The sequence below is a fragment of the Mustela putorius genome, unplaced genomic scaffold, assembly GCF_011764305.1.
Source record: "Mustela putorius furo isolate JIRA1106 unplaced genomic scaffold, ASM1176430v1.1 tig00000135_pilon_pilon_pilon, whole genome shotgun sequence".
NCBI classification, from domain to species: domain Eukaryota; kingdom Metazoa; phylum Chordata; class Mammalia; order Carnivora; family Mustelidae; genus Mustela; species Mustela putorius.
The window spans coordinates 155211-165032 of record NW_025421292.1 but is presented as its reverse complement, the minus strand read 5'-3'; the positions used below and the strand labels follow the sequence as shown (position 1 = coordinate 165032).

At 44.2% G+C, this 9822-nt stretch overlaps 1 pseudogene; it reads left to right on the top strand.

Moving 5' to 3' along the window:
* Window positions 1-975: 975 nt before the first annotated feature.
* On the top strand, window positions 976-6556 carry LOC101688781 (annotated as a pseudogene).
* The last annotated feature ends 3266 nt before the right edge of the window (window positions 6557-9822 follow it).

The following is a 9822-nucleotide window of genomic DNA, read 5'->3' as shown; positions in this document are numbered from 1 at the left end:
AGAGAGCTCTGTAAGATCTTTCTCTTGGAATTTCAAACCATGTGGGGAACTGGGGAGCCATTGCAGGGCTATGAGCCAAGTAAGGACATGGTTTTACTTACAGGTTAAAAGGGTCACACACAAGGAGTTGGGGAGAGGATAGTCCCAGGGAGGCTAGTCACTGTCATCCCCCAGGTAAGACAGATAACTCAGCCACATTTGAGTAGTACAGGAGTTGATAAATCACTCTTCAGAGGTCCAGCAGGGCTGGTCCTGCATAAGATTGTTTCTTGACTTGTGCACCAAGCTTCAGAAGGCCAAGGACTGTCGGGGGTGGTTGTGGAGTGAACTTTCTTCTGTAGCTAGTACCAATTTGGTGCCTGTGATCTACGGAATAGGGGAAGATTTTAGTAGAAGCAGCTGTGGGCTCCAGTTTTTAGTTCACATGGAATTCAGCAGAGGAGAAACACATGTACAGAAATAATGAACTTAGGAGCAGATGTGGGAAAGTTGCTGAGTGTGGACCACAGTAGTGTTCTTTGGTGTGTTTTCAGTCCTGTCCTAGAAGGAGGCAGGTTAGAACTGTGGTTCTCAGAGTGTGGTCCCTGGAACATCTATATCAACATCCCCACCACCTCCTTAGAAATGCACATTCTTAGACCCACTCCAGACCTACTGAACTAGGAGCTCTGGGGGTGGAGCCCTGCAGTCTTCGTTTCACAGGCCTTCCTGGTGATTGTGATGACTGTAGAAGGTTAGAACCACTGAGTTAGAAAGTCCTTCATGGAAGGACCTGGAGCCAGGAGCACAGGCTGTTAAGGGAGTCTTTTTGATACCATTTCTGGGTTTCAAAATTGTGGTAAGATGATCTTGCCCTGATTCAGAATGGTCAGAGCTGGGTCCCTCAGGTCAGGGCCTCCTGTCTGACACTTACCTTCTCCTGCCTAGGACTCCCAACTGACAGTGTGTTCCCTACCCCTGGCCTTTCTCACTCCTATGTCTGTGTCCACAAAGGAGTTCATGGCCTCAGCAATGAAGACTTTCCTTACCTGGGAGGAGGCCATCCTGCACATCCATAATGGCATTCGACAACAGGCTGTATGCCTGCTTCTTTAGACAAGGAAGCTTCTGTGAATCTGTCTGTTTGGAGGTGAAGGTGATGGATGGGTACTTGTCCTATACTAGGTCCTGCAGTATTAGAGTCAGGAGCCACCTCAGAGCCAAGTAAATCAGCCCCTTATTTTTCAGATGAAGGAAAAGAAGTCTTTTACTTATTCAGTTATTCAGTATGAATATATAGAACCCCCTACTAAGTACCAAGTTCCCTTTTAGATACCTGGACACATCAGTGAACTTAATAAAGGTCCCTGCACTGCAACATTTATATTCTAGAGGCAAAAAAATAGATAGATGAATGGTAATAGAGGATGTTAGATGTTAGTGAGAAGGCATTTTGAAGAGAGGATATCTGAGGGCGAGAGTTCCAAGAAGAGGAACACACATGTGCAACACTTGAAGAAGGAGTGTGGCTGGTGAGTCTGGGCAAACATGGAATCCACATAGTTGGTGAGAGAGGTGAAGGGAGGGTGGGGAGAAGTGACAACCCTGGAATAAAGAGGTGTTCCTGGTCCATAGACACAGAGAAGAGATTGATCATGAAAAGCTCATGAAGAGGACACACTTGAGCAGGTACCTGAGTGAAATACATAGTGTTCCAAATAGTCCTGCAGGTTGATGGACTGGACTATCAGGGGCACAGACAGCATGGTTACTGTGGTTATGACAGTTAACCAAATAGTCCAGAGACTGGAATGTGTGTGCTCTGTGGGGCACAGGTATGGAATTTGGGCTGGAAGTGGACAGGGATTTTGTTGGGTAGGGGTGGAGGCAGATGTCAGCATAGAGAAGTCTTTGTGTGCTGTCTAATGGAGTTTGGATGCAGACCTAAGGAAATTTTAAACAGAACTGTGCAGGGGTTTGCTTTAACAGCATGAAGGATGGAGACTGGAGGCATGGATGTAATTACACATCCATGTGTAGTTTGGAAGTTTGGCTGTCTGACTCCATGTAGTGGCAGCTGGGTGGAAGAGGAGGCGTCTGGCTTCAGAGAGGTTTGGAAAGTAGACTGAGCTGAGTGTGTAGATTTGGGGACAGAGATTAGAGGTGGAATTGAAGACTACAGAGACTCCCAGGGTTTCTTTTTAGCTATTTGTTTAATAGTAGTAGAAATATTGATAATGATGTATTTTTTGCCAATTGTTGTCGTGTTTCTGGGTACCACACAGCCACAGAAATCTTAGTGGCATATAGCCATTTTTTTAGTTATTTAGGGAGTTTAGCTCATCTAGGTTTTATTTCTCTACTCTTAACTGGGCTTCCTTACACATCTTTGTTCATTTTGGGAAAATGTCACTAAACACATATCTCCTAAATCAGAAATCTTCTTCACAGAGACAGTAGGAAAAAATAATTTCTATTACTTCTATTTTTTTATTTATTAGTGTTCACTACAATGTTATGTGCCTCACAGAGATTTTTCAAGAGATGTGGAGACAAATTAATCTCATCCTTTTCCATGCTTATGCAGTCACATGTTCTCTGGATAGACAGTTACTGGCTCTGAAGTTAACAGACTTGACAGCACCATTTGTCACAAGCAGTTCATGCTATGTTTACTTGGTTATCAGGGTGATCCTTATGTTAGCTAATTGGCTTTATCTGGAAGGAAACAAAATTCCCCATCTTCATGACAGGAAGTATTTTTACATGTGAATCTCCGTGCTCACTAATTTAGGTTCCTACACTGGCACAGAAAGGGGGAGAGAAGGGTGCTGTTCTCCTTGCTATTAATAGTTCAAAGAGAGGGTTTCCAGGTCCTTGAGAAAGATGTTCCAGGATCACAAAGCTGCCAAAGTCCTGTGGAGTTTTTACATCTCAGAAAGAATAGAAAGCACCCACAATCACAAGTTTCCTCAAGAAAATGCTGCAATATTTTGCATTTTGCATTTTCCTCAGGAAAATGCTAAATTATTTTCAATATGGACAGTGATTTCTGACCTTTAATTTTTATTTGTCCTGAAAGTGGGTCTTGGCTGGGGTTGCTCACATGGGTGTTGTCTAGTTGGCTGGTGGCTGGTCTAGAACAGCTTCAGCTGAAAGGCTGTGTTAGCCTAAGCACGTGCACCCTGTGGCAGAGGGCAAGGCAATGACACAAGCAGTTTATAACCTCTGCTATAGTCACATTCCCTGAACTCTTAGTGGCTGAGTCAAGTCACAGGTTGGAGCCCAGAAGCATAGTGTGAAGACATTAGTAATATGTGACAGAGGGCTCACTGGATGTAAAGAAGGCTAAAAGATTGGGGATATTTTAATCATCATCATATCACAGATGGGTCCAATCATGAATTAGTTCAGGATTTGAGTTGGAAGTATCTGTGAGAAATGGCAGAGCTAACCCCCAGGGATGTGGATGTTAGTTAGGGAAGGAGCTCAGGAGGTATGTAGGGTTGTCAATGGTGGAAATGATGACCAAGTGGCAGTGAGTGTGCAAGCAGATGCCCTAGAGAGTGTGTAAGGTGAGAAGAGCATGGAAGGATGGATCCTGGGACCAAATTCCTCCTTCTGTCACTCTGGGCAATGGACCACTACCCTCATGGTTGGGGAGAAGAGCCCACACTCTGTGCCTGCAGCAGTCCCTGTGCTCTTTCCTTCTGTTCCCTGAGGCAGAACTACTGTTTTGCTCCCTGTAGAGGCCACTCCCCAAAGAGACCCCAGAAGGCAATACTGTCCCTGAAGTTGTGCACAGGAAGACTCTCATGGGATTCCTGGATTCTCCAGCTTCTCTCTTGCAGGTATGGGCTCTACCCCTCAAATGCACATCCAAGCAGCAGAGGAGGATGGGGTCCAAGTGCTGTGCATGGCCTTGGGGTAGTTCCTGAAGCCTCAGGTGTAGTGGAGAGTTCTCAGAGGGGAGAAGTTCCTGGTATTCCCTGAGATATATGCCCAAGACATTTGCAGGCTGTTTAGTGTGGAGGGTGCTCTGCTGGTGAGGAATAGCTCTTCAGGCAATGTGATCTGACACGTCTTCAACCTCTTCCTGGGCTAGGGGAAGGCAATGCCTTTTTTCATTTCCAGTCAGTGCTCTTTCTGGGAGGGAGGGGTCGGTGTTCCTGTGTGTGCTTGCCTGGTCTGTTCTGGTCTGTGTCCCTGACAGGGTCTCTGCCTGGGCACAGAGGCCTTCCTCCCTAGGGCTTCTCCTTGGAAGCCAGCTTTCAAGGTGAGCCTGAACTTACTGGGGCTCTTAACCCTTAGGGCTGCCTACCACACCAAGAGAAAACATACCGCAAAGTGGCAGGAAATGCAGGAACAGGAGAAACTGCACTAGGACAAGAAAAAGACTAGAACACAAAGGAAAATGTGCTGAATGCCAAAGGTAAGGCAGGGCAGGGGCCACAGCCTGTGAATGTGGAAGCTGGTATGGAGGAAAAGTGGACAGGAAGGCCCTTGGCCTGGGCAGGTGGCCAAGTAGGTTCAGGAAGGACAGTTGGAGCTGTGGAGTCTCAAGGGGTCTGGAGTTAGATCTTTTTATAGGATACAGAGACATCTTTGGTGGGTTTTCCAGGTGTAGTCCTTGCTTTTCTTAGTGACGGGAATTCATGCCCAATTTTCACTTTCTTTCAGATGATCTGCAAGCAGATCTTGGTAAGTTCTGTTCTTTCTCCAGAACTTTCTGCATTGCTTTTGTAGATGTTCTGGTTCTCAGCTCACTGTTTCCTGTGTTGCCTTTCAGACTGGAGGAAATCCGTTTACCTGGCTGGTGAGTGACTTTCCAGATAGCATTGTGTCTTCCATCTTAATTAAGCCAAGAGGTATCTCCTCTCCTTGTCTCATGCAGAGGCATGTGGAGAAGCTGGTGGGCAGCAGACTCCACTCTGTGAGCTTTCCCTGATATGTGCCACTGCTTCCTACCCAGTGCTTGGGAATCGGGGGCTGATGGTGGTCCCTGGAGTCTGTTGTGCATCTTGGCTTTATTCTAATGCTGACCTACCTACCACATTGCTTGATTTTCAGCCTTCAATATAACTAGTTCTGTTAGCACCTGGAATCCAAAAGTCAGACACTCTGAAATTTTATTTAAGAAGCTATAGAAATTTATATATTATATTATTTATAGAAATAAATGGGGTTCATTACACAAAGGGGTGGTCCTGACCACATAATACCAACTGGGGAGAGTGTGTTTTCTCCAGTTCCTGTAAGTTGTGGTCACAAACTGGTGGGTTGAGGACTGGAAAGACTATGTGTAAGAATGTGGTGGGATGAACAGTCGGTGCCCCAAAATAGCGATGTGTTATCTGGGAAAGTTTGGCCACCTTTACTCCAGAGCTCACCTCATATCCCTGTCCTGAAGTCATCCTCCCTTTTGACTTATTTCTTAAATACCTGGGCCTGAGCTTGGGCTATGATGATCCATGACTTCATTCCCTGATGAGCGACTCATCCTGGAACACTTTGCCAGTAATCCTGACCTCTAGGCTTCCTAGAACAGTCCCCAGCCACAGGTCCAGGCTCCTACAACTACTGATCACTGTCTGACTCCTCCCTCTCATTCAGTGTATTGGCTGTCTCCTCCATCAATTCCTCCTCCCCTTCTTCATCTCCTATTCTGGGTTCCTCCCTTTATCTGGGTTTTACAACTGGGACCTCCCCCCACCATCATGTGCCCCTCAGCCCCCTCAGGTTGCTCATGGGCCCAGCTGACACCAGAAAGTCCCAACAGTAGCTTCCCAAACAGTTGTTGCCAACAATGTCACCTACATTGTCCTCTTTCATTCAGGATGCTCCCTGGATACCTACAAAGTACCCACTGACCAATGGCTGCCTCTATACCCATGCCAGTCCCTGAGTATGGTTCTGCCTGCCCAAGCCACCCACCCCAAAGCTTCTACCTCAGCTAGGGCTGTCTTCTGAAGTTTGCTCAATGCAGCTCTCTAGTGAGCAGCCCCTGGGCAGGCCATGTCACTATGGTGCACTACACACACAGCTCCATGGGCATAAGGAACAATCTTATCACTGACCAATGAGTGACTTCAGCCTGGGGACTGTTTCCATATAGAATGCTCTTTGATGACTGCTGATCTGACTCAAACTCTTCCTGGTGTGCACAACTTGGTCCCAGCAGCTGGAGCAGTTCGGCAGGGAGAGCCCAGCAACTAGCCTTGTGCAGGATCTCCCATGTTTTCAGAAGGGCCTGGATTTTTATGGGGTGAGGGAGAGGTGAATGGTCTCCAGGACTCCCATGCTTTCAACCACCAGAACTTGTCCCACTGTTCTTGCCATGGCTCAGGACCCAACATGATCCTCCCAGGAGAGTCCTCCCTAGGTTTCTCTAAGGAGATTGTGGCAGAGTTGGCTAGATTGCCTGACGTGAGGTGTCAACAGCCTGGCTGCAGCTGGGTTGGGGCTGGAGGAGGAGCTGGGCATGGAACACTTGGGCCTGGATGGGCTCCACATGCTGAGCTAACCTTGTGCCCTGCTCTGTGATCCTGCTGTGTAGGATTCATTCTGCAGTGAGTAGCTGTAGTGAGGGTTTTCTCAGCATCACTCTTCTTTGACTTTGGCCCCACTACTGTCCCTTTTCTCCCTTTCTCCTGGACAGTAGAGACTCTACTCTGCCTCCAAATCCTCTTTCTAACATGAGAAAAATCAAGGGGTTTGTCCAGGTGGCCCCTAAATTCTACACAAGGGGTGTGTCTGGGGAGCTCAAGGGAGGGCCTAATGCACTTGTAACTTGTAATTCAAGATTTGCTTTAGTAATAAACAAACATAAAACCTTATTTTCAAATGGCTTCAGTAGTGAATTCTAAAAAAACATTTATATCTATTTATTTTTAGTAAGAACAATAGTTTCATTTCTTATATAAAATCATTAATACACAGGTAGTGTATTATTAGTTTCATAGGTAGATTTTAGTGACTCATCAGTTGCAAGTGACAGTGCTCATTACGTCAAGTGCCCTCCTTAATGTCCAACATCCACTTACCCCACACACCTTGCATCCAGCAACACTGTTTGTTTCTTATAGTTAAGAGTCCCTTATGGTTTGTCTCCCTCTCTGATTTTATCTTTTTTTTTCCCTTCCTTCCACAATGTTCATCTGTTTTGATTCTTAAATTACACATATGATTGAAATCCTAATGTTATTTGTTTTTCTCTGACTTACTTCATTTAGCATAAACCCTCTAATTCCATCCACCATCATTGCAAATAGCAAGATTTCATTCTTCTCATGGCTGAGTAATAGTCTATTCTTTTATCTATAACCACCTCTTCTTTATCCATTCATCTGTTGATGGACTTCAGGGCTCTTTCCATAGTTTGGTTATTGTGGACATCAATGCTATAAAAATTGGGGTACATGGCCCTTTCAAATCACTATGCTTGTATCCTTTGGAGAAATACCTAGTAGTACAACTTCTGGGTCATGGGGTAGTTATATTTTTAACTTTTTGTGGAACCTCCATGCTGTTCTCCCGAATGGCTCTACTAATTGGCATTGCCACCAACAGTGAAAAAGGTTTCCCCTTTCTCTGCATCCTCACCAACATCTTTTGTTTCCTGAGATGTTAATTGTAGCTATTCTTGCTGGTGTGAGGTGGTGTCTCATTGTGGTTTTGATTTGCATTTCCCCGATGCAAAGGGATGTGGAGCAATTTTTCACATGTCTGTTGGCCATTTGTATGTCTTCTTTGGAGAAATGTCTGACCATGTCTTTTGCCCACTTCTAGACTGGATTTTTTGTTTTTATGGTGTTGAGTTTGATTGTTTCTTATGGATTTTGGATACTAGCCTTATATCTGACAAGATATTTGCAAATATCTTCTCCTATTTGCAAATATGTTCTCCCATTCTGTACACTGTCCTTTAGTTTTCTCAACCTTATCTTTTGCTGTGCAAAACCTTTTTGTCTTGATGAAGTCTCAATAGTTTATTTTCACTTTTTTTCCCCTTGCCTTTGAAGATGTGTCTAGCAAGTTGTTGCTATGGCTGAGATTAGAGAGGATCCTGCCTGTGTTCTCCTCTGGGATCTTTATGGAATACTGTCATACATTTAACACTTTCTTCCATTTTGAGTTTATTTTTGTGTATGGTGTGAGAAAATGGTCCAGTTTCATTCTTCCAGATGTGGCTGTTCAATTTTTCCTGCACCATTTATTGAAGAGACTATCTTTCTTCCATTGGATATTCCTTCCTGCTTTGTCAAAGATTAGTTGGCAATAGAGTTGAGTGTCCATTTCTGCGTTCTCTATTCTGTTCCATTGTTCTATGTGTCAGTTTTTGTGCCAATACCATGCTGTCTGGATGATGACACCGTTGCAATACAGCTTGAAGTATGGAGTTGTGATGGATACCACCAGCTTTGGTTTTCTCTTTCAGCATTCCTTTGGTTATTTGGATTCTTTTCTGGTTCCATAAATTTTAGGATTATTTGTTCCAGTGCTGTGAAAGATGTTGATGGTATTTTTGATAAGGATTCCATGGAATGGGTAGATTACTTTGGGTAGGATAGACATATCAACAATATTTGTTCTGTGATGCCTGGGTGGCTCAGTCAGTTAAGCATCTGCCTTTATGTCAGGTTATGATACCAGAGTCCTGGGATTGAATTCTGCATCAGGCTCCTTCCTCAGTGGGGAGCCTGCTTCTGTGAAAGATGTTGATGGTATTTTTGATAAGGATTCCATGGAATGGGTAGATTACTTTGGGTAGGATAGACATATCAACAATATTTGTTCTGTGATGCCTGGGTGGCTCAGTCAGTTAAGCATCTGCCTTTATGTCAGGTTATGATACCAGAGTCCTGGGATTGAATTCTGCATCAGGCTCCTTCCTCAGTGGGGAGCCTGCTTCTTCCTCTGCCTGCCATTCACCCCTTTTTTTGTGCTCTACCTCTCTTTCTGATAATTAAGTAAATAAAAAATTTTTTAAAAGATTTTAAAAAAGGACAAAGTCTTTTATCCATTTTGAGTTTATCTTTGTGTACAGTAAAAGAGAATGGTCGAGTTTCATTCTTCTACATATAGCTGTCCAGTTTTCCCAGCACCATTTATTGAAGAGACTGTCTTTTTTCCCCTGTATATTTTTTTCCTGTTTTATCGAAGATTAATTGATCATAGAGTTGAGGGTCCATATCTGGGCTCTCTACTCTGTTCCACTGGTCTCTGTGTCGTTTTTATGGATAAAAGACCTCAACGTGAGACAGGAATCCATCAGAATCCTAGAGGAGAACATAGGCAGTAATCTCTTCGATATCAGCCACAGCAACTTCTTTCAAGATATGTCTCCAAAGCCAAAGAAAACAAAAGCAAAAATAAACTTTTGGGACTTCATCAAAATCAAAAGCTTCTGCACAGCAAAGGAAAGAGTCAAAAAAACAAAGAGGCAACCCACGGAATGGGAGAAGATATTTGCAAATGACAGTACAGACAAAAGTTTGATATCCAGGATCTACAATGAACTCCTCAAACTCAATATACACAAAACAGGCCAACATATCAAAAAATGGGCAGAAGATATGAACAGACACTTCTCCAATGAAGACATACAAATGGCTATCAGACACATGAAATAATGTTCATCATCATTAGCCCTCAGGGAGATTCAAATTAAAACCACATTGAGATATCACCTTACACCAGTTAGAATGGCCAAAATTAACAAGACAGGCAACAACATGTGTTGGAGAGCATGTGGAGAAAGGGGAACCCTCTTCCACTGTTGGTGGGAATGCAAGTTGGTGCAGCCTCTTTGGAGAACAGTGTGGAGATTCCTCAAGAAATTAA